Source organism: Giraffa tippelskirchi, chromosome 6, assembly GCF_054371585.1.
Source record: "Giraffa tippelskirchi isolate mGirTip1 chromosome 6, T2T-mGirTip1v1.2.pri, whole genome shotgun sequence".
NCBI lineage: Eukaryota > Metazoa > Chordata > Mammalia > Artiodactyla > Giraffidae > Giraffa > Giraffa tippelskirchi.
The window spans coordinates 121,904,992-121,929,262 of NC_137280.1; the positions used below are offsets into that span (position 1 = coordinate 121,904,992).

Below are 24,271 nucleotides of genomic sequence, written 5' to 3' on the forward strand. Positions count from 1 at the left end.
ATGCAAAGACAAAAACTCATAAAGCATTTTTCTCATCAAAAAACACCATCAGGAAAGTGAAAAAAAAAAAGCCATAGAAGGAGAGAAGGTATTTGTATCATCTAAAACCAACAAATGGCTTACATCCAGAATATATAAAAAGCTTGTATAAATCAATAAAAAAGAGACAGACAACCCAATTAAAAGTAAAAGGCAAGAGATGTGAACAGGCATTTTACAAAATAGGATACCTCTAGGCCAAAATATACCATAAGCGCTAAAATAGTAAACTCTGACCACACCAAGTATAAAAGAAGATAAAGAACAACTAGAACTGTCCTGCCCCACTGGCAGGAGTGGAGCCTTGCAGGGGTACAGCCACTTCAGAGAACCACTGGACCGCACGAGCAGAAGAAATTCACATGGATCCTGTGACCCAGCAAACCCACCCCTAGGGATATATTCAATAGAAATGAGTACAGGCATAGGAAAAAGATGGAGACAGAATGTTCATAAGCAGCAACACTCAAAATAACCTTCCCTCAAAACAACTCAAATGTCCATCAATAGCAAAACAGATAGGTTGTAGTCTGTTCACACAATAGAATACTAGACAGCAATGAAAGCCAGTGAATTACTACACAATACAGTCTGGGTGAGACCACATGCCTAAGGTGGATTGAAAAAGAGCCAGGTAAGAGTATAAATTATAGGTCATTTACATGAAACTCATGAAAGGGCAACTGACATACACTGAAAATAGCATACACGGAAAATTAGACTAATGGTAACCTCTGGGAAGAAGGGAACAGAAAGAATCCAGGAGGGAAGTACTGAGATTAGGGGAGAATGAGTGAGGCTTCTGGGGTGCTGTTCATGTCCTGTTTCTTAATCTAGGGGCTGGTCACATGGGGATGAGCACTTGCTAACAGTTCTATTCTATTTGTGCACCTTATATGCATATTACACTCCAATACAAAAGAAATGAGTGAAACAGATATAGTCTATTCTGGTGTATTTATGTGATCCAGCTGGGTCACTGTTTAGGTGAAAATAAAGAGATGCAGTTGACTCGAACAACACCGGTTTGAGCTCTGCAGGTACATTGATAGGTGTATTTTTTTTTCAATAAATACGTACACTACAGCACTACACCGTCAAGGGTTGGCTCGATCCATGCATAGGGAACTGTGAATACAGAGAAACTACCTCTGCAGGCTATGAGTTATACGTGGATTTTTAACTGCATGGAGGGTTGGCACCCAAGCCCCCACACTATTCAAGGGTCATGTGTGCTCTGAACCAGAAACAGGCACTTCCAGAGAAGCATTCACATGACAGAATGTGTTGTTCTAACACAAGGGGGACTGCTGGATGTGGACACCCCACTGTCACTGCAAGGGAGGGGCACCATCCCAGTCTCAGCCCTCAAGTCTGGGAAGCCAGAGAGGCACATGGGAAACCTAAGACTGGCACAAATAATAAAAAATGTATTAATCACTTATTAAGGGCTGGTGTTGCTTTAAACACTTAAAATGCATTAACTCATGTAATCCTAAGTAACTATTTCACTTTTCAAATGAGCTAACCTAGCAGAGAGAAGTTAAGTGGCCAATCTAAGGTCACACAGCTAGCAAGAACCAGAGTGTGGATCCAGGCCACAAGTTCTTGCTCCAGAATCCAGACTTAGCCACACGCTGTGCCACCTCCCTAAACTACCTAACAACCTGAGGAAGAATAGGAGATCCAACCACCTGCCTCAGCAGAGGCATCCATGCCAGCGATGGGGAGAGGGAAGCTGGAGGCCAGGAGGAGGAGAGCCACCACTCTAAGAGTATCTACTATGTACCAAGCATTGGGCTAAGTGCTCTCTTCATGCCCAATCTGGCTTAATGTTCACAAAAGCCTTAGGAAGTATCTAGTATTATTATCCCTTTGGGGAGATGAAGAAAACGGGCTGGGAAAATTTAACTAACTTCACATCGCCAGTGAAGGGCATAAACAGGATCTGAACCCCCACCTAAAGGTCAGTGGTCTCCCAGATCCTTCAGAATAGGCCCGGATATCATGGTGTCTCCATGGTAACTCCAGGAGGATACTCCAATGAAGTGAAATATGGAAAGCGAAGCTCATGCCTCTGTGGCTGCTTCATAGACCCAAAGTGAAGTGAAAGTGAAAGTCACTCCATAGTGTCTGTCTCTTTGCAACGCCATGGACTATACAGTCCATGAAATTCTCCAGGACAGAATACTGGAATGGGTAGCCGTTCCCTTCTCCAGGGGATCGTCCCAACCCAGGGATCAAACCCAGGTCTCCCGCGTTGCAGGTGGATTCTTTACCAGCTGAGCCACCAAGGAAACCCAAGAATACAGGAGTGAGTAGCCTATCCCATTTCCAGCAGATCTTCCCGACCCAGGAATTGAACCAGGGTCTCCTGCATTGCAGGCAGATTCTTTACCAGCTGAACTACCAGAGAAGCCCATAGCTCAGAGACCCAGACCAGAGCTAAATCAGCTAGAAAATAGGGAGCTGGGAGATGGGTGGAATGAGATGCAAGAATCCCTAGACAAACCAAAGCTGGAGGGAGGCCTGAAGATGCCCCACCCAACGTGGTGGAGAAAACATCTTCTGTCTGGCCCACAGGATCCCCCTCTTCTTCTAAGAGAACCTTTGACTTCTGGTTCAGGCCTAGCTGACCATACTCTCTAACCACACAGAGAACCACATGACTCAAGCATGGCCAGTGTGAGTTCTCCTTCCTTGCCACAGCACAGGGATTCACCCAGGAAGGGGTACATGATCCCATAGATTAGTAAGAGTCCTCCATGGATATGAATATGGGTTCAGGAAAGAGAGGATTCTCCATCAGGAAGGCTTATCTTGGAACTGCCAGAAAACATCTTTCCAGTCACTGAGAAAAGTATGTCTGAGAATAAAGCCAACAAACCAAAGCCACTGCAGCAGAGAGATGAGGAGAGAGTGAGAGCAAGCCCTGGATGCAGCCCTGCCTGAAGTCCACATCTGGATTCTCAAATTATGTGGACTCTAACTGAGCTCCGTACTTAAGCTTGTCTAAATCAGGTTTTATTGGCTTGCAACCCTAAGGGTCCTAACACAGCAGAGGTCTCTGAATAAGGTATGATGTTGAGGATGGACATTTTTCAAAGTAAGAGGTGGCCAAACTGGATGGGGTGAAGCCAAGCCATATGAACTACCTCCAAGGATGACTTTAGATGGGAGCCAGCCTAGGCTGAACCCCCAAAACCCTTACTTAGCTTCCAAGAAAGGAAGGCAGCATGGCGTCATGAGGAAACTAAGCTGTCCCCATTCACTGGTATAGTTAAAAAAAAAAAAAAAAGTGAAAGGGAACCAGACTAAAATGCTGGGGCAGCTACCCTGGATTCAGATGTGATCCGAAACAGCTGAGTCACTCATCATCTTCCGGCACAAACAGCTATCAGAACTAAGCTCTTCTGCGGCAGAACTGAATGCACAGCCAGGCTTGCCTCCAACAAATGAATCTCTATGACATAATGAATCGACCCATCTTAAACAAGATTTTTCTTGAGATTTTAATTCCATACAAGACTCAGCCAGTGAGAACAATCAAAACGGTATTTTACTACCTGTAGATACACACCTTACCTTTTAAATTCGTATCTTCAGATAGGAAGGAGGTTAGCAACAAGAGGAAATTAAATCCATAAATCCACTGATTTATCACTGCACAAACACACAACAGGCACCATGACAGTAGACTCTTTGCAGGTGGTTATTTCGCCCAGAGTCATCGCTGCACACACAGTAGAAAATCCTGATTTGTAATGAGAAAAAATTCCATTTTAATCTTGTTTATCTTCTTGGTCTAGTAATCCCCTATGGCCACTGCCCATCTGGCATGTTCCTATAAGAAAACTGTGGCCACTATTGTGTAATTCAACCTGACGGTTGGTTCGTGGAATTGTTTTCAATGTACACTATAGGCTGTTGGGTATTGTGGTTTTTTTTTTTTTTAAATAAATCTAATAAACCAACATCAAGTATCATTTATTTCAGGAATATTTTGAAAGTACAAATAAGACCTGGGAAGCTTTTATGAGAATACACGAAATGCTCTCTGCAGGGAGCTAACAGAGCCCAACAGATTAGTCCGACCTCAAGTGGACCAGGAGGAAGGGGACTGATTCACCCAAGCAATGTGCGATTAGTGATAATATTCTGCAGCGCTGTAGCTTGCACCGTCAGAGCATCTTAGGATACGTAACATGCCTTAATTAACTCTGACAGTGCCCCTTAGCACCCCAAATTGCATGCTTTACCCTGCACTGGAATCACAGAGGACATGACTAAGAGGCAGATCTCTGGGCATTACTCTCAGAAATTCTGATTCAGGAAATCTGCCATGGGCTTTAGAAATCCCACCCCAGTTCCTCTCCCAAGTGGCCATGATCGTGGAGGTCCAGGGACAGCATTCTGAATGCCACCACAAAGAAAGGTATTATCTCACCACACACATGCATCAGAGCTCAGAGTTAGTAAGGGTTTGCCACTCGTTCTTGAGTAGCACCATCCAGTGAAATTTCCAGCAATGACAGAAATGTTCTATAGTCTTCATGGCCCATATAGGAGCCACGTGTGGGTAATGAACACGTGAAATATAAGTAGGAGGTTTGAGGAATTGAATGTTTCATTTCATTTCATTTCAATCAATTTTGACTTAAATGGCCACATGTGTCTATTGGCTTATTTACTGAACTATGCAGCTTTCGATAAAACAGCAGCATTTAAGAAAAAAAATGGGAAGTTCACTATGTTAGAACATATCCCTTTCTATCTTCAGCAAACTGCCAGCAAATTCTTTAACATGGAAAATGGCATGACCTGAGTACCTAGTACTCTCAAAAATTCTATCACGTAAGTTTTATAAAGAAGCTGAATGAAGTCACAGGGCAGGATATAACAGAGAATACAAGATTTGAACCCAATCCGTGCAATTCCAACACCCTGATGCTTCCATTACAGCATGCTGCCTTCTGGTATATGAGCTCAAACTAAAACACAGAGGGAAACTAATAGAACTGTCACCTCCCTCATCTTAAAATCCTGAAAGTTTTCATTGGTTTTCTGCCTATCAATTGGCATTCCCATGCAGGGGTTCTATGAACAGCATCACACAGAGAAAGGAAAAGATTCCAGGGCCAACCACACACTGCATGATCTAGCCCTCACTGATCCTCTCCAGCTCTCCTCTCTGCTCCAGCCACACTGTTGTGTGAACAGAGCAGGCACTCTCCTGCCTCAGGACCTTTGCACTCACGGTCCACTCACCTGAAATGCTCCGTCTTCAGATATCCACAGGGCTTACTTGCTCTTTCCTGAGAACACTGCTCAACTGTCCTTTAAAAGTAACTCCTTCAACCAGAATTGAAAGAGACATGTGTACCCCAATGTTCATCGCAGCACTGTTTATAATAGCCAGGACATGGAAGCAACCTAGATGTCCATCAGCAGACGAATGGATAAGGAAGCTGTGGTACATATACACAATGGAATATTACTCAGCCATTAAAAAAAATACATTTGAATCGGTTCTACTGAGATGGATGAAACTGGAACCCATTATACAGAGTGAAGTAAGCCAGAAAGAAAAACACCAATACAGTATACTAATGCATATATATGGAATTTGAAAGATGGTAACGATAACCCTATATGCGAGACAGAATAAGAGACACAGATGCATAGAACAGTCTTATGGACTCTGAGGGAGAAGGTGAGGGTGGGATGTTCTGGGACAATAGCATTGAAACATGTATATTATCATATGTGAAACAGAACACCATTCCATATTCGATGCATGAGACAAATGCTCAGGACTGGGGTAATGGGACGTCCCAGAGGGATGGGATGGGGAGGGAGGTGGGAGGTGGGTCCAGGAAGGGGAACACATGTAAACCTATGGCTGATTCATGTCAATGTATGGCAAAAACTACTACAATATTGTAAAGTAATTAGCACCCAACTAAAATAAATAAATTTATTAAAAAAAAATGTCTTACATGAGCTTTGAAAGTGGCTGCTTCTTTTTGAAATTTCAAATTTCTATTTGAAATTAACTGAGGTATGGTTGCATGTAATCAGCTTTGATTTGCTAAAAGTAGACGAAAGGACATAACCAGCAGTCCCATGGTTATCATAAACATAATTTACCAGGAGGAGAAGGGGACAACAGAGGATGAAATGGTTGGATGGCATCACTGATTCAATGGACATGAGTTTGAGCAAGCTCCAGGAGTTGGTGATGGACAGGGAAACCTGGCGTACTGTGATTCAAGGGGTCGCAAAGAGTTGGACACGACTGAGTGACTGAACTGAATGCAAATGAAACAACACAAAATAAGCTGAATCTTCATCCATTTTCTTGTAAAATTTTAATCTATAATGATGTTTATTTTTATTATAAAATGTTTGATACCTAGGAAAATCTGTGTAACATATATGTAAACTATAAAGTATGTTAATAAAGTAAGCAGCAATAAATCCAAAAAAAAAAGTAACTCCTTCCTCCACCATTATTATCTTTTTAATTCCTCTTTCCACTCCCACAAGTCACTAACTCCTGGCACTGACTCTCTCCCTTTATTTTTCTCTGTAGTATTTATCACTTGTTTATCAGCTTTCTCTATTCCCATGGGATAGAAGCTGTGATGGACAGTAATTCTGTCTTGCTTACTAATGTGTCCCACCACCTAGCCTGCAGGAGGCACTCAGTAAGTACTCTATATAAATACATAAATTTATAACAGGAGTTTTCTTGCATGGTTGCAATATAGGTATTATTTTTTCATTCTTTACACAATTCTATATTTACCCAATATTACACAATAAATATCCATGTTCCTAACAGTCATATATTAATAAGTAATTCAATGAATTATCTCTACATAATCCTACTCAGTTGTCTTTGTGCTGCCCTAATGCCACCATCTGCATGAAGTTTTACACTTGCCCCTACTCTCCACCTTCCTTCTCCAAGCTCCACTAATGATGGCACCAAGCTAAGATCCCCTTGAAATAGAGATGGTTACATCTATATTTCATCATAACTGCTGAATCCAAGGAGCCTAACCACAGAGGCCAACCAATAAATCATATTAGACATTTTTCACTTAAAAAATATAACTGCATCATTCTGACAAATTTACAATTGCATCAGAGGCTAAGAATTAGAAGGTCGCATACTTGCTGAAATAGCTACACGATTTTCCCCCAATAAAGATCAACTGTAAACAGTTTATAATGCTAGCATTAGGAAGTTGGGGGTGCACTCAACCTCATTAACCAAGCATGCTTAGATAATGCCTTATTTACTGGGGAAAAAAAAAAGCATTGTTGAATGTGGTCTCTGATTAATCTCAATCAGGTATCGGCAGAGCTGCATCATATATAAAACAATAAAGGCACGTGGTGTCTCCCTTTATTTTACAAAAATCTTTTTCCCTGTGCATCACCTTACTGAGTCTGGTCAACAACTCAGTAAGATGGGTTTTATTTGTATTCCTGTTAAGCTGAGAAAACTAAAGCCCAGAAAAGCACTATGACTTCTCTCATGTCCCAAGTCATGCAGGCAGACACTCATGCAGGTGGAGCTGAGTTAACACAATCTGTAGCTATGAGAGTTATAAGCAGAGCAGCCAGAAAGGGTGTCCAGACAATAGAGATGCCGTGATGGGCAGCTATGAAGGGGGGCATGGCTGACTGAATATGAACTAAGGAGCATTCAAACTGTGAAATTGTGCCCCGGGTTCCGTCTATGGACATTAGTGTTTGACAAGTGCAGTCCGGTAAATCGGTAGATGGAAAGGCTTTCCTACTGGCCTGACACTAATGCAGGCCTCGTAAGTAAACAGCACTCATCTGTGACAAGTACAGATAAATCCCAGTTTAGGGCTCTCCTCTGAAAGGGCTGCTGGAGGTGTCCTGACACTCTGCTAGGACAATTCATCATCCCAGGGAGACAGGTTAAAAGGTGCACTCAGCACCACGGAGAATCTCAACACAAGCTCAGACGGCAGGGACTGGAGACCCGGGACCTGCTGAAGCACACAGACGGAAGGGCACAGGCCGGCACAGCAGGCTTCCTGGGCCCTCCAGCAAAACAGTGAGTGGCACAGCTACCCCAGTAAACTGTAATGCATTTGCTTACAGAATTTTAGTTTGAGTGAACCTCAAGAAAAGACAGAAGAAACTATACACATACACACACATACACATAATTTGCATGTATTATTTGAAATGATATATATTATATACACATGTATACCAAGTGTTTGGGTGCATATACACTCACACGTATATATGTGTGTACTCACATACATATACGTGTCAAAGGTTACCTCACCTACATCTAGGGAGGTTAGTAGGTACCTTCAATTGAGGTGCAAAAGGATGACTTCTGTGCACATTTAATTTTAATAAAAACAGAATAATTATATGAAATAGAAAAAGTACGGCGATAAGCTGTAAGGGTAGACAATGGACAAATTTTCATCAGAAAAGACCATAGTTCTAAAAATCTCATCAGGAAAGGAAATGCAAGTATATAAATGTGATTGAGAGACCATACGTTAATGTGGTCCAGGGAAGGACCTCAAGTCAGACAGACCCAGCCCCAACGTCAGCTGCCCCATCCACTGACTATGAAACTTTGGGCAACTCACTTCAGTCTCAGCTCTCCAACAGGGTTAACTGTGTGAGGATTACATGAATAGTGCATGTGAAGCACTTTTAACATAGTCATGTGTGCAGTAAGGACTGGTTGAATGTCACCATCTTCCCCTCTCACTGTGGTGGGCTGGCCACACCCAACCCTAAGAACAGGGGGTCCTGTTTTAGACACTGAATGGGGGTCTGTGGGGACTGTACACAGCATGATATAGTTTCCATTCACTTGGGATTTGGTTGCTATTTATTTCTAATTCAAGCCCACTGTGGTCAGAGAACTCTAAGACTTCAATTTTTTGAAATCTGAGTCTATTTTATGACACAGGATGGTCTTCCTCAGCAAACATTCCACATGCATCTGAAAAGTTTAAGATACCCCTCTGTTAGCTGGAATATTCTATAAAAATCTATATTAGGCCAAGATGGCTGATAGTGTTTGTCAGATCTGTATTCTGATTTGGTGGCCTGGTTGTTCCACCAATTACTGAGAAAGCAGTGTTAACAATTTCTGGTTACAATATTCAATCTGGCAATCTCTACCTTTTAAATTACTGTTTATTTACATTTAATAATAATGCATATGGTTGGACTCAGGTCTCACATTTTCCGCCTCCTCCATTCTGTTCCTCTGAACTGTTGTTGATGTTCATACAATATATTTTATATGCATCACCTATATACATTATAAACCAAATATGGCGGTATACTTTGGTTTTAATAACTGTATGTCTTAAACAGGTCGAGATTTTAAATAAAACAAAAAAAGGAAAAATATATACATAGGGACTTCTCTGGTGGTCCAGTGGTTAAGAATCCGACTGCCAATGCAGAGGACACATGTTCGATCCCTCATCCAGGAAGAGCCCACATGCTGCAGGGCAACTAAGCTCACTGGCCTAGAGACCTGTGCTCTGAAACAAGAGAAGCCACTGCAATGAGAAGCCTGTGCACCGTTACAAGGAGAAGCCCCCACTTGCAGCAACCAAAGAAGCCTGTACAAGACAGCAAAGACCCAGCACAGCCAAAATAAATTAATGAATTACTTTAAAAAATACACATATATACGTAACAGTCCTACATATATAAATAAAATTCATCCCTGTAGATCCATATTGTCATCCAGTGTCACTTTCCTTCAGCTCGAATAACTTCCTTTAGTATACCCTGCAGTGCAGTCATACCAGTGACAAGTTTTCTGCTTTTACTTCTCTGAAAATATTTCACTTTGATTTTTGATGGATATTTTTGTTAGATACAGATTCAAGAAGCGGTAGATTTTTTTAGTGTTCTTTTACTATTTTAAATGTTATTTCGTCTTCATCTGGTCTCCATTCTTTCCAATAAAGAGTCAGTTTTTTAGTATCATTTTCACTATATATACTGTGTCTTTTTCCTCACTCTGGCTGCTTTCAAGATTTCTCTCTTTGGTTTTTAACATTTTAACTATAAGGTGCCTAAAGGCAGCTTTCTTTGTATTTGTCCTGCTTTGGGTTTGCTGAGTTTGCTCTATCTTTAAGTTGATTTTTCTTCCAATTTTGGGAAACGCTAGGCCCTTATTTCTTCAAATAATTTTTCTGCCTCATTCTCACTTCCTCTCTCTGAGATTCCAGTTATATATATATATATTAGACTTTATATTGTCCCACTGTTCCTTGATGCTCTGTTCATTTTTTTCCAATCTCTTTTTTTTTTTTTCCTGTTTTTCAGACTGGATAACTTTTTATTGATCTAACTTTAGGTTCAGTGGTTCTTTCTTCTGCCATTTCTTCTGCTCTTAACTCAATCTAATAAACTTTTTATTTCAGACACTACACTTTCGGATGCTAGAGTTTTCATTTTTTAAACAGCTTTCATTTCTCTGCTTAGATTTCTCAATCTGTTACTCACTAAGACTCTTTCCTTTAAGTCTTTGAACATATTTATAATGGTTGCTTTAAAGTGCTTATCTCCTAATTCTAATATCTGGATCATCTCAGAGTCGGGTTTAATTGCTTTGTCTCTTAGCCATAGCTCCTACATTTCTGTTTCCTCTAGTAATTTTTATTACATAGTGGATATTGTAGGGTTTTCCAGTGGCACTAGTGGTGAAGAACCCGCCTGCCAATGCAGGAGACATAATGAGATGTGGGTTCAATCCCTAAGTCGAGAAGATCCCCTGGAGAAGGGCATGGCAACCCACTCCAGTATTCTTGCCTGGGAAATCCCATGGACAGAGGGGCCTGGTGGGCTACAGTGCATGGGGTGGCAAAGAGTCAGACACGTCTGAAGCAACGTAACATGGCATAGCATAGTGGATATTTTGTAGGATACACTGCAGAGGGAGTAAATTATTTTATCTTTTTAAAAACATATTTATGTTTTTCTTCTGGCAGGCAGTGAATATGGCTAGACTCAAACTTCAAATTCAGTTTCCCCTGCAGTGGGTAGCAGCTAAACTTCTCAGTTTCCTGAACTTTTAAGCTGCTGCTCTTTGTTGGGAACGTTGGAGCCTCCCCCATTCACATGAGCTCAGGCATCAATGATTTGGGCAAAGTTTACAATGATGTTCATGCTGCTCCTCCTCCGGAGGCTCCCTCCTCTCTGAAATATCTCCCCTCACTTTCCAGCTGTTCTGGAAGTTCTGAACTCCATCCTCCAACTCCTCAACTCAGTAGCAACACAGCTTTCTGCTTGACCTCTGACTACCCATGCTGCAGTGACTACCAGGAAACCGCAAGCAAAATGCCATAGAAAAGTTTTACCAAATGCAGTTCTTTTCTTTGAAGGGTCAATCACTTTCTTGTTACTTCTAGCACACCTAAACCAATGGCTTTGCTTCTCAAAAAGAGGAGACTTCTTTAGGAGTCTGGTCTAAAGGAAAAGGCTCATCCTTGGCCAAACAGGAAAGAAATAGACACATCCCTGGGAAACTCCCAGTTTCCCTGAGTCTCTTTATCCTAGCCTCCTTTGAACTCTTATTGCCTTGCAAACCCTACCAGGGGTGTCCAGGGTCTACACCAGAATTGACTTACTCCCTAGCAAAGGACAATGGTTCTATTCTATTCACACTTTCAGTATCTGCTGTTGGATGCCTGATCAGAGAGCAGATCCCTAAAGCTGCCCACGGCTATCACTGATCAGTTAGTAATTGCTGTCACTCGAAGCAATTTGGGCTTCCCTGGTGGCTCAGATGCTAAAGGATCCACCTGCAATGCAGGAGACCTGGTTCGATCCCTGGGTTGGGAAGATCCCCTGGAGGAGGGCATGGCAACCCACTCCAGTATTCTTGCCTGCTGCTGCTGCTGCTAAATTGCTTCAGTTGTGTCCAACTCTGTGCGACCCCATAGACGGCAGCCCTCCAGGCTCCCCTCTCCCTGGGATTCTCCAGGCAAGAACACTGGAGTGGGTTGCCATTTCCTTCTCCAATGTATGAAAGTGAGAAGGGAAAGTGAAGTCGTTCAGTCATTTCCGACTCTTAGCGACCCCATGGTCTGCAGACTAAGAAGCATTCCCGACAATCCTACTATGTGTACCTGGGGCCACCACAAGGGGGCGTATTGGGCAGGCTTCCATTCTCTGCCAACCCCAGAGCTCCTTGAGAAACAGGGAAAGCCCCACATTAACTCCTCTCTCCTTCACCATCAGTTCCTCAGGTCTGTTCTATAACAATAATACTGAAGCATTATCTCCTCATCTCGTTTTGCTGGGTATGAAATCTGGTTCAGACCACTTGGAACCCTATCAGCATATATACTTATTAAATGTTTCATCATTGTTTTACGTGTGTTCTCATTTTAGGCAAGGACTCAAGGCATAGAAGGACAAAGAATCACACGATCTACTAAACGTACATTGGCAAGACAACTCTACGCTTACACAACCTCCTGTATATAAGTAGAGACAATCTGGACAACAAAAGAAATCAGTATGATTTCAAGTCTATATTTTGACAGGTCCAGGTTCACAAATTTTCCCTAAAGAGTACTGTTTCAGAGTCACAGGTGAATAATTTAAGTGCTGGGATGATGGCAAGGGCTGTGAGTACGGTGACTGACATCCACATGCAACTCTAGGTGACCTGTAAGGTCGAGGGTCATGACGTTTCTAAAACAATATGCTTCCAACTGTTATAAAATTGAATTGGCTCTTGAACAGGCATCTTGTAAATGATCTGAACTTACTACTGAATAATATTACAGGATCTATAAACAGACTAACAGAAATTCAGGCTAGCCCTTCTTCACAGAATTTTTAGAATCAGAATGCAAAGGCAAAGACAAAAATCAAGTCAGATTTTAAATCATTTTGAACAAATGAATTGTGGGAGGGCATGCATACTGTAGAAGACTTGGTTTTACAAAAGGAGTTAACCTTGGGGTTCCTTTAAATCTGCTTTAGATTCCATTGAAAGTCTATTTAAATTACAAGTTCTCTCTCTAAAAAGCATATATCCACACACATAGATTACGGAGAAGGCAACGGCAACCCACTCCAGTACTCTTGCCTGGAAAATCCCATGGACGGAGGAGCCTGGTAGGCTGCAGACCATGGGGTCGCTAAGAGTCGGGCACGACTGAGCAACTTCACTTTCACTTTTCACTTTCATGCATTGGAGAAGGAAACGGCAGCCCACTCCAGTGTTCTTGCCTGGAGAATCCCAGGGACGGGGAAGCCTGGTGGGCTGCCGTCTATGGGGTCGCACAGAGTCGGACACGACTGAAGCAACTTAGCAGCAGTAGCACACACATAGATTACAGACAATTTCAGGGGTTTGGAACACACTCGAAAGTGCCCATGATGTTCACACTCGTTAGAAGTTCAAGATTCAGGGTTAAGAAACTCAACAGTACACATCCTTTCCCACCCTGTCACTCCATCTCAGTGAATAAAAAATGGGGGTTGTAAGACTAGGAGAGTTACAGTCACTTTCAGCACCTTATTTTCATCGCTTTGAACAGGAATAGGCCTGGTACAAGGTAGATGCTCACTAAACACGTGGTTGAAAATACTGAAATCAGCAAACAGAAGCCTCAAATAAGGAGAACAAAAACAAATAAATGGTGAAATATTAAAAAGTCTTTACCAACTGAAAACAGGAAAAAGGTTACTGAAATATTTTCACCCACAAGAAAATAGATTTTGGTGTTCTACGGCCTGAATGCACACATAACACCGAACGCAGGAGAGGAACAATGTTGTATTTATCTCTGCCCCTCACACGGGCCCTGACACACAGCAGGTTTGCCTGTAAACCCTTGTTAAGAGTCGTACACAAGCCCCGTTGCAGCACATTTCCTCCCAGGCTTCCCAACACTCTGACCTCCACCGCCTTCCAGGGGCTCTCAAACGGAAGGCACGTGATTCGCCAAGTTCTGCAGTTTCAAGTGTGTCCAGTGAGGAGATATAAGTGAAGCTGTGCAGGGCTGGGGACAGAAACTGCAGAATATATGGAACAGTCAGGAATAGGATTTTTGCAGTGGCAGGAAGCTGAATGCCCCCCCCCCACAAAAAAAAAGGCACTGTGGTGGGGTCTGTGCCACTGGGAGCCAGGAGAGCTGACCAGGGAGCAGCGCCCATCCTGATGATGGACTGGGCAGCAAGTCCTGGTCTGAAGAGGAGCGAAATCCACTCCCTTTTCTGGGTCAGCAATCCACTCACTGCAGGAATACCCACAGGACAGCCTCTCCCAGAGCAGAGGGGAGACAGCTGACCAGATGACAATGTGACCCCCGACACCGACTTCACCTTTTTGTGCCTCAGATTCCCCAGTTCAGTGGGGGCTATGGTTTTGTTTTCCTCATATGGTCGATGGGGAGTGCATTGCTTTACAGGGTTGCTGTAACATAGCATCACAAAGTGGGGGGGGTTAAAAACAAGAGAAATAATAGAAATCCAAAATCAAGGTGCTGGCAGGGCTGCACTGCCCCTGAAATCTGCGGGGAGGATCCTTCCTTGCTTCTCCTGGTGGTTGCCAACAGTCCCTGGCACTCCTCAGCTCCCAGGTATGGCACTTCAACCTCTGCCTCTGTCATCACACAGCTTCTCACCATGTATGTCTGTGTCTGTCTTCTTATGAGGACATGAGTGGACTAGAGTCCACTCTAATGACCTCACCTTAACTTGATTATGTCTGCAAAGGCCCTTTTCTAAATCAGGGCACTCATAGATACCAGAGTTTGGAACCTCAGCACAGCTCTCTGGAGGCCACAGTTGGACAGAGGGACTCGCTGAGATGGGGCCGAGTGGGCTCCTAGCATAGAACCTGGCCACAGGAAGGACTCAGTGAAGGTTGGCAGCTCCAGAGACTCTGATCAGCATCATGCCGATTTCAGGCTGGCAGTTTCCAACATCTATTTCACTCCACCTCACTGTCTGCACTCCTTACTGACTCCCTAATTATGACCTTTGCTATAAACACGGCTCCTCCCGAGGCTGCTCCCAGTCCCATCACCTTCATCCCAGCTCACATCAAGTTCCTCCATGGAAACCTCTACAGTCAAGGCAGCCCCAGGGACCCAGAGATCCCCCCTGGCTAAAGGCAGGCACGCAGTGAAGATAAGACTCAGGCCCCTCCTAGCACAGACTCCTTCCAAGACCTTGAGAAGGGCCTAGCAAATGTGCTCACATGGATACATATTTTGCACAAAATGTGCCAAAGCACGATTTTTTTAACCACCATCTGTTAAGACCCCTGTCCCCTCCACATCACTGTCACACCCCAACTGGTTCCAGTTACCACCAGAATCCAGCCAAGAGGAACTGGGTGGAGATACAGGCAGGGAAAATTCAGTGGTATGGATTATGTAGTTTGTGGGTACCTCTATGGAGACGCAAAGTTATCACTAGCCATCATGGTATGGGAATGGTTTTTAGGAATGACGCCATTCACCCACTGTCATGGTGACACACAAGAGCAAGGTCTGAAGTCACAGCAATATAGGAATAGGTCCTACCAGAAGCATGTGAGTGGAGAAGAAACAAGGTCTGAAACTTACAGAGACAGAACCCAGGCCGTGGCACAGCCCTCCAGTAAGAAATCAGATGCATACAACAGCGCTTGTTAAGGTCTATTCAAAACGGAAGCTCTCCCAACAGAAGGGAGCCTGAATAATACGACACACACGATTACAGATGCTCAAGTTTAATTCCTCTTTTTCTTGGTGGGAGTCACATGACATCAAATTAATTATAAGCCCTGTGCTTCAGGGGTACAACATTATGAACAGTGGGCCGAAGAGATCTGTAGGAGAAGTCCTGTGCTTGGCATATCCAATCATCAAAAATAAAACACAAATTTCACCAGCCATGCCAGAGGAAAGCCTGAATTATCCTTCTAATCTCTCTGTAGAAAATACTACAAAATTAATGTCATAAAAAGAGACAACCAAAGGGCATGCAGAAAAAAAAAAAACATGCAGGGAAAATTTATTGTAGAGGCGTGTCAGGCAGTTAACTTACAATATAAATCTGCTATTTTCTGGGCTAGGTCATCTAGGCTTTCTAGAATTTGTAAATTTGTGATGATTTGTTTTCGCAGCCTAAACAACAAATCATTTTACTCCTAAATTTGTACGTATATATAATTCTGTGCTATTTTTCCTAAAGAGGACCCCCCCCCATATAAACTTCAAACCCCACAAAACCTGGATCTGCCCCAGGCTGCACTAATGTGGATCTCTGAATTTCTTTTCTCTCTGGAAAATCGAGTGGTCTCGGAAGGCGCTGTGCACACACAGATCCTCAGGCAGGACCACCCAGGGATCAAGACAGACCCCCTACTTACATCCAACTCTATCACTCAGTAGATGTTTACCCAACTGCTTTGATAAACAATACTCAATTTTTTTTTTTGCTATAAGATGGAGATTGTACATATGGCAGTTTATATATTCAGACCCAAGTGTGTGTGTATATTTGCTGCTTTTCCAAAGCACTGCACTAGCAACGAGAGATAAAATCACAAGCAAACACAGACACAAAGGTGTGGTCCTTGTGAGGCACAGAGAAAGGAGGGACGCAGGCGTTTGTTACTGTCCATCTGCTTAACCCCTGCCCCTGAAATCTTTCCCTAACAACATACACACACACCAGACACATCAGTACAATTTTAATATGCATCTGTTTTTTTTATTTCTCCAAGAGCTTCTCACGCTCCAGGCAGGAGGGAACATGAACAGCTCACTGGACAGCTAAGCCTCTCAGCCAGCACATGCTCCACCACACGATCCTGAGTCGATTCTACTTTGCAGTGTGTTTACTCTGCTGGGGCCTCTTTTTCCACTACCACGGAGTTTGTGTTCAATTTTTATTCCTCGTGGGTGACACCCATAATGGTTGGGAAAGATATGTAGCAAAGGCAGAACCTGGCATGTGGCGCTAAAATGCAGTGTTGACAGATGAAAACGACAGGACACAAGGAGCCAAGAGGAGCAGACCCTTTAGGACTGGTGACTAAGGGAGGGCATCATAAAAGCCCCTGCAGCCTGGGTGGATCAGCCCGCAACTGTCAGGAATGGGAGTGGAGTGAGAACAGATGGACGCCTGGCACGACCCTGGGGAGCCTGATCTGAGGGGTGACCGCAGGCGTCTGAAGCCTAGAACACAGCGCCACAGGGCCTTTCGTATGGCAGCCTTGCCGAGTGCTGACTCAGTGAGCACTTTCCTCTCCAGGAACACATCCTGCACTTAACAAGGTCTGCATTTATGTAATGACAGAATGAGATCAGTGTTAAGAAGAAATGGAATGCTGTTCTATGAGCCACGAAGATTAAAATGATAATATACACAAAGTGCTGAGCACAGTGCCTGGTGGTTAGTAAATGCTCAACAAAGCAGCAGCTGTTAGCAATTCTTATTACGCCCCCTGCTCAACTTTGCTACTGAGCAGGGTAATGGCCTTGAGTTCTTTGTATTCCCAGCTGGACTTCTGCCAGCGCAGGGCATACAATAGTGCTAAAAAGATAGCACTTGAGTAATTCTACCAAGTTTTTTCAGACACATAAAAAAAGCCTTTGGACCAAGTTGCCCAATTCCCATCCGTGCCAGTCATTGGCCTGTTTGATCTCAGAACAATTCCTTGCTCTTCCTCTGCTCTGGATCATGGGCAGACATTTCTCCACTCCTTTGACCTCTGTTGCAGCAAGGCTCTTGATCCAACAAGAGGTACAGGTGGGATGCTGGAGGGCAGGGGACGGGAGAAGTCGGGTGTTTCCCCCCATCTTCCCCTGCTCTCAGTGACATCACAGCAGTCACTGTGTCTCTGCCATGAGCCAACCTGCTGTGGTCCCAGCTCAGGAAGGGCCACTCTCGCCATGGTCCTGGCTGCTGACCTCTGGCTCCGCCACCTCCGCCCATGTGTCTCCTAGCCCAGGAGGGGAACAACTTTCTGCTCTTCTCAACTCCTCCATCTCCCATGTAATCAACATTCTATATTCGGTTTTCTCCACTGAGAATACCATATGCGGTTTCTTTTTTCCTATCTGGACCCTGACTGATACACCATCTTGGGAAGAATCCATTACACATCCATTCAATGGAGCACTCAGCAGAAACAATGACATACATACCTGAATGTATAGACATATAAAGTTGACTGAGTGACTCTATGGTTAAGAGAATAAGAAGATTATGAAACAGTATTATACTTTGGAAAAGACAGTGAGAGGCAAGTTCACTTAATCATGGGAAAAATGCATTTAAAAAACCTAAATATACATGAAATTTTGATTATGGTTATCTCCAGGTGGTGAGGTGATTTTTTTTTTTAACTTCCTTGTATTTCTCTGATGAGTCTGATTCTTTTGTAATAAGTAGGAATTACTTTTCTATTGGAATGCCAAAGGTGGGGGTGCAATTCTATTGGGGGGAAAAATATCACCTAAAAGGAGACTGATCTTCAGGGAGAAGTGAAGGATCATTTATCCCACTGCCATCTCTCTGTCTTCTGGGCCTCGGTCAGACTCCTCGTGGAGATAGCTTTCCAACCATGCTCCTGGCAGGAGGAGGGGGAAGCAAGGAACCCACAGGAAGATGGTGTGAGCCATGGGAAAGGGTGGCAGAGAGTTATCAGAATTCCTCCTCAGATAAGAGGGACCATGTACCCACTCTGTGGTGGCCCACTCCTGGTGGCCCCAGACTTGTCTTGAGGACTCTGACCTCACCAGCCACTTCTCCTCCAGGTCCCTCCAGCTCCCTCCTACAAAACAAATCAGACAGCTCCTCCTCCAGAAGCCTTCCCCACTCTTCTCAGCCAATGCTATTACTTTTCCCAAGTGTACTTGCTCCCTTTATTCTCGGCACAAGCAAAAGACACACCACACGTGTTTGCTAAATACACTGATCTTCTCCTTGTGTTGACCATGTTATGGCATGATTCCCACTAACCGTAATTATTTGTTCATAAGTCGCTCAGTCATGTCTAACTCTTTGAGATTCCATGGACTATGGCCCACCAGGCTCCTCTGACCATTGGATTCTCCAGGTAAGAATATTGGAGTGGGTTGCCATTCCCTTCTGAGTCCAAATCCTGGTTCTGCCACTTCAAATCTGTGTGTCCTCAAGACAGTTATCACAAAGGATTATCACAGAGATTGAATAAGAAAACTCAGGTAAAGCACATGGTGTTAAAGCTGTCCCATAGTAGGGACTCGGACATTGGGCTCCCCTACCATTCACAGGTCCAGCTTTCACTAATGGGGCCAACACATTGTAGGCATTCTGCAAATGGTTGTTATTCAATGTCTTCTGTACAAAGAGATGTCGTTTATCTTGTTATCAAGGAACCCTCATATGAAAATGCCTGCCTCTTTGCACAATAACCCCAGAGGCACAAAAACTTAGCAAATACCTAGATTGGATACAGGGCCCTTGGTTCAAATTCAGGTTGTGTGCCACTCGTAGCCGTGTGCCTCAAAGCAAGTGACTGAACCTCTCTGAGTCACTTCTCTACAGGGAGATGATACTAACTTACTTAAAACAATTCTCATAAGGATTAAAGAAGAAAATGTTTACCAAGCGCTTCATGGCTCCTAGCACAAGAGGGCTCTACAAACATTAGCCTCCATCCCTCCCATTTAAGTGGGTGACACTAAGTCTTTTTTTTCAACTCATGAAAAAAGCCAACCTTGCTGCAATTATAAACACCACAGCATAATTTTTTAACAGCACCAAGGTGGACTCACACTAGTGTCATTTTCATTTAAGAATTTTATATTGTCGACTGATTTATTAACCATAAGAAGCAATTCCCCAGGGGAGATTACAGTTGAAATAATTGTTTTGAAGAAAATAGGGTGGATCAACATGCCGAAATCATTAATCATCAAAACAGTAACATACATTTCATGAGGTGGCCTCCTCCGTGGAGCTTTCTTTCTGTGATAAAAGAAGAATTTGCACAAAATATCTACTGTAAAGCTCTGTCATGCAACAATTCATCAACATCTCCCCCAGCCCTACCCTGCTCCGCCCCACAGCAGGGGAATCTGTGCCTGGGAATGACAGAGCCAGTGGAGGAGGAGCCCCCATCATGAATCACTGCAAAGCAGCAAGAGTTTAATGGGTTTATTAACAAATTAATAATTTAGCAAACATTACTAGCTATTTTCTACTGAGTAATGTCCATGAAATACTGCAAAAGCAGCCCAAGAAATGAGAGGCTATGATGCTGAACATGAGAAAGGGCTGCCTCCCCCAGATGCAGGTAAGACAAGGTGTTAAAATCAATTTGGCACTTATTAGTTCAAGGGACTGCAAGGAGATCCAACCAGTCAGTCCTAAAGGAAATCAACTCTGAATATTCATTAAAAGGACTGATGCTGAAGTTCCAATACTTTGGCCACCTAACATGAAGAGCTGACTCAGTGGAAACAACCCCGGTGCTGGGAAAGACAGAGGGCAGGAGGAGAAGGGGACGACAGAGGACAAGATGGCTGGATAGCACCACCGACTCAATGGACATGAGTCTGAGCAAACTCCAGGTTATAGTGAAGGACAGAGGAGCCTGGCTCACTGCCATCCATGGGGTCTCAAAGAATCAGATGAGACTTAGTAACTGAACAACCACAGAAGATAACAGAAGAATCGCTCTGTTCCCAAACACAGGCATTCCTTGAGAAAGGACAGGCCTAGGGACCCATCTGCTCATTTAAGAACAAATCTCCTACAGGCTGGTCTAGAAATTTCTGTTGTTTTCCTTTTAAATAGCACATGTTTCAAAGCGGATACTAATCTCTCAGGCCATAACGTAGAGCCTCTGGTGTTGGTTTAACAAACATAATGAATCCAAAGGGACAAATTCAAAGTCATTTCTTTTTCCCATTTGCTGAACATCACGGTTTTACCATAATCAGAGGTAAAACCCTGATTTCAGAAAATGATGGCTGACTCTTTTCTATGCACTTACTATGTATTAGACATCGTCTTAGATTATTTGGGCTTCCCTGGTGCTCCAATGGTAAAGAATCTGCCTGCATTGTGGGAGACCCAGGATCAATCCCAGGGTCGGGAAGATCCCCTAGAGAATGGAATGGCTACCCATTCCAGTATTCTCGCCTGGAGAAGTTCATGGGAGGAGCCTGGTGGGCTACAGTCCACAGGGTCCAAAAGAGTCAGACACGACTGAGCAACTAACACTTAGATTATTTGGAGGAGGGGTTGGGAAAAGAAGATAGGCCAAACTGATACCTTCCTGAGCTCCATGCTGATGACTGGCTTTCGATCCTATCTATTAAAAGCACCTGGAAAATATTAAATAATATTAATGTCTTAGATTCTTCAGAAACATTCTCATTTGATAATTTCAACAAGCCTGTAGAACAGATGAGGTTACTTCCACTTTGCTGACGCTCAGCTTTCTCATCTATAAGTAAAAGTCATTTGTCCAACAAACTCTTAAGTTCCAAGTATCAACTCCCTTCTTTTCTCAAGCCTAATCTTTATAGACACACTATACTTTTATTGCTTTTTTTCCTCTTATTTGAGAACTATCACATGTATACTAAAAACAACCAACATACAGAAATAAAAAACAACCATCATCTGCAAAGTGAACTCTGGGAAAAGCCACCATTCACATCTGAGGCCTGGTGTGCCAATTTCTGTCTACACTTTTTTTATATTACAAGAAAATAAGATAATTCTGTACCTACTCTTTTGTAACCTGATTTTTATACTTAATAAAGCATGAACTTTTCCCCATGTCATTAAATATTATACTGCATCATCTGAGCAGTTATGTAGGATCCCAGGGAATGTGTGCGCCCTCATTTACCTAGCTCATCTGAATTAATTAGGTGTTACTGTCTGACAAAAGTTAGTCTTCCATTTCTACATCTAAGCTAGAAGAAGCAGGTACTCAGGTATTTGGAAGTGCGGAAACCATTTCATCACTTGGCATGTCGCTGCATTAATATGTCATTTCTTTAGGGTACTTCCTTTTCAAAGGGATCAGCGACACATCTCATTGCAAAAACTGCCTGGAAACCCCCTCAGATGTGGCTCCATATTCAAACTCAGCTCCCTTAAATCGCCAACAGCAAGACAGCGCTGAGAGTGTTCCCACCTCCAGGCTCAGGACAGCCTTCTGTCAGAGTTGAGAGATGACGAGAAAAGGAACACTGCAGGTTCCAGACACCGGGTTTGGCCTCGGCTCTGCCCTGACCTGGCTCGTGACCTCAGAGGATCACAGATCCCCGCAGTTTCATCCCAGAAGCACTCAAATGAGAGTATCGTCCTTCAAGCAATGAGTCTCTCCTCCAGGAGGTTTTGAGAATAAAGCAGAAAATTGCTGAATGTCTTGGGAAAACCAGGCCATCAACATTTAGGGCCCTTTGTCACCATACCAGTGAGGAAGGTGCAAGGTTTATTGTTGTTATTTTTTTTCCTAATCCAAATTCAGAAACTAAGTTATAATGTAGACCACGCCAAGAAGCGCCAGCACAGAAGCCCACAGCCACCAGGAGCCTAAGGTGGTTTGGGTTGGGAAGCTGAACTCGTCAAGAAGCAGCGAGTCCCCTGGTCTGGCAGCCAGGAAGCAATACAGAGGCCCAGTGGGGCTCCAGTCTCGAGGATCTGAGAACAAACACTTTCTTAGCTCCAAACTGCTACCCCATGCTCTCTTTCGCCATCGCCATCTGATAAACATTACACCAACAGAAGGTCCTGCTGTGGTAGGAGAACTTCACTGAGGAGCAAATACTCTGCGAAGGGAAATGACCACTTATCAGACGATCTGTACAACTACAGCCACACACACCACAGTGACTCCTGGGCCAGGCCAGGCCTGTGTTTCCACCATCAGCTGGATTAAGTTCCAAACCTGAGGACCCTGTGTGAATGTCCTCCCCTGAAGAGTCCTGGATTAGAGAGAGGCTGGACCAGTAGGGGAACATGGTCCAACTATGTGGGGTCACAGAGGGTGGGGCCTAGGTGTTAGTCGCTCAGTTGTGCCCGACTCTTTGTGACTCCATGGACTGTAGTCCATCAGGCTCCTCTGTCCATGGGATTCTCCAGGCAAGAATATGGGAGTGGGTAGCCATTTCCTTCTCCAGGGAATCTTCCCTACCCAGAGATCGAACCCGGGACTCCTGTACTACAGACAGATTCTTTACCATCTGAGCCACTTGGGAAGCCCTAGGGGGCCTAGGAATCCTGAACCAAAATGTGTCCCTTCCATCTGTTCCCCAAAGCACCTAAACTCCCTGCCATTAGAGTCTCTGCTAAGAACCCAGTGGGAATGTGTGAGTTTTACTAAGTATAAAACATTATGCTGTGCTGAAATTGAAGAGGTAACGCACCAACCAGTCCCTAATAAACAAGTTCACTCTGCATATCGCAGGACACTCCCTCCTCCAGCTGGAAGCAGGGATGAGGTGTGCCCACACCCAAGAGGCTGGCTTTACCAGGAGGATGAGGCAGAAGAGAGAAAGGGCAGAGCCCAGCCTGGCATCTCTCTGCAGAAGGTGCTTCGCCTGCTGCAAGCACCGGTTCCAGAATAATTGGAGAGAAGGCTGGGTGTCTGGGCCACCCAACCAACGCGATGGTCACCAATGGCCCCAGCTCCAACCCCTCAAAATGAACCTGACTCCACTCCTTCCTCTGAACTCCCAGAACAAACTGCCACCCTGCATACATACTAAGGCTCTGGGAAAGAAGGATTCGAGTCTATCCAAGCTGTAGTCCACTCCTTGGCCAGCAGCCCACTCTGCCCTACTGGCTGTCCCCACAGATGTCTCAGAGTTCCCTGGACTGAGGGGCTATGTTCAGGCAAGACAGGAAAAGGAACAGTTCTCCTTGCTATCTTGAGTTGTTTACTGCAGGACTTGGCAGGGGGAGATGTGGGGGTGGGAGGAGAAAGACACCCACCACCACTTGCAAATGCTTCCCATGGAAGGGACTAGCAATAGAACTGACAGAAGCTCCTCACAAGAGATGCAGAGCTGGCTGCCTGTCCTTTCAGATGGATCCTGCCCAACCAGCCCCAAACCTGCAGACATGCAGCCCCTCTCTCAGCAGGGACTCCTGGTCCCCGCATCTTCTCAGTTTGGTCTGGCTTTAGGCTCGGAGCCCTACCCCTCAGGCTTCCCTACCC

General features: G+C 44.0%; 1 protein-coding gene across 7 annotated transcripts in view; it reads right to left on the bottom strand.

The window, feature by feature from the left end:
• The window catches only part of SPOCK1 (SPARC (osteonectin), cwcv and kazal like domains proteoglycan 1), a 653,451-nt gene that overhangs the window by 357,001 nt on the left and 272,179 nt on the right, over positions 1-24,271 (bottom strand). The window lies entirely within an intron of this gene.